Raw genomic sequence first — 1791 nt, 5'->3', positions numbered from 1 at the left:
CCCAACCTTCCTTCCGAGGAGTGGCTGGTGGGTTTGAACCGCCAGCCGTCTGGTTAGCAGGCAAGTGTCTTAGCCACTATGCTACCAGAGCGCCCCAAGAAATATTAGAGGATGCAAAATCGTTGTAGTTCAGTCAAGGAAGAAGAAATCAGTTTATATTAGGTCTTCTCTGTCATTTAAACAAATCCATGCAATTGCATGTAATTTGGACTTTTAGAGATTTAGCTATTTGCAATAATGTAAAAGGATACCCATCTTGTGAAGGACTAAGGCTGATGGTTTCATTTCCCAGCCAAGGTGAATTATTTTGATAATATCCTGTCTTACCTTTCAGCACAGCAGTAGATTCTTGTTGAGCAGAACTGTAAACATTTGAGAAAGTAGGCTTTGGTAGCCCCGGTAAGACTTTACAAATATGTTATTACTTATTATCATCAGGCAACAATAGTGCACTTCATCGTTTTGTGTAAACCTTCTTTGCAGACATCAGTCTTCCGCTTTTTTGAAAAGCAGGTTTACACACTTTGAGAGAAGACTAACTTGTGGTGACTTAAGGCGGCGAAGTGACTGCTCTTACCCGTCCAAGTTGCATTTTGTTTGAGTAAGTTGAGTTAAGCAGGGATCTGAAGATACACATAAGAGATGTGCTAAATACATGGTAATCATTACAAATACATATTTCATAATAATGTCTTTTCAGAGAGCACACTGCCCTGACCAGCTCAGGTGGTTATTAGTTTCACTGTTAGATTGTTGGAAACAGGATTTCAGGGAGGGTATGTGATTTTCTCACACTTCGTGTGTGACTTGGTGAGAAGGAACCCTGTTCTTAACCAGGCTTGCGGTCTTTGAATGAACTTTAGTAGACCAGGAAGAGCAGTGCATCCTCCTTGTGTTTATTCCTGGAAGCTGTGATTGTACAATACTCCTTTTGATTCACTTACCGTCACAGTATGTTCTGGGTCTTTTGTGTGGCGCTCTAAGCCTTTAAAAATAAATCAAAACAAAGAATCATGTTACCAGGTAAATCTCTCTTTTTTCCTTTAGAACACTACTTCTTGATAAAAACATAAAAGTACATGAATGGTAACTGAAAAAACATTGCTTCCTTCTAGAAAACCACTAGGATTTGCATAAACCACTTGATTGTCTGGTAAATGATTATCTGCTCTGTCAGTCTCTAGAAACTTTTAATATTAGATTATTTGTTATTTTTCTAATAGGATAGGGAAAGTTCTAAATTTTGAAGATGTATATTTGCTAAACTATTCAAATAATGACAGTTTGTGAAACCAGATATTATAAAAGTTGTAGAAAAGTCAATAAAAACATAATATCTTTACTTTTGTATTGTAATTCATAAAATTAAAGGGCTTGAAGGATTTTGAATTGTGCTGAGCACAGCCTGTTAATTACACCACTCACTTATGATATGGTTAGGTTTCAAGAGACAAGATCTTGATGTGAAAATGCAGGATGACCCCATCAAACCACAAAATGGAGGATGACTGCATCATCACATGACTACCACATTTCATCATTACAGAACTGCCAAATGACATCATTACATAACTGCCAAATTAATTTAATATATAACTGTCAAACCACTGAGAATCATGGCCCAGCCAAGTTGACATATAACTTTAGCATCACAATCAGTGTTACTCTTGCCTTGCACTTTGGCATTCTATTTGTTACTGCCAGGAGCTCTGGTAGCATAGTGGCTAAGACACTTGCCTGCTAACCAGACGGCTGGCGGTTCAAACCCACCAGCCACTCCTTGGAAGGAAG

The sequence above is a fragment of the Orycteropus afer genome, unplaced genomic scaffold (assembly GCF_000298275.1).
Source record: "Orycteropus afer afer isolate SDZICR_OR568_19922 unplaced genomic scaffold, OryAfe1.0 scaffold00103, whole genome shotgun sequence".
Classification (NCBI taxonomy): Eukaryota; Metazoa; Chordata; class Mammalia; order Tubulidentata; family Orycteropodidae; genus Orycteropus; species Orycteropus afer.
This window is presented reverse-complemented; position numbering follows the sequence as displayed.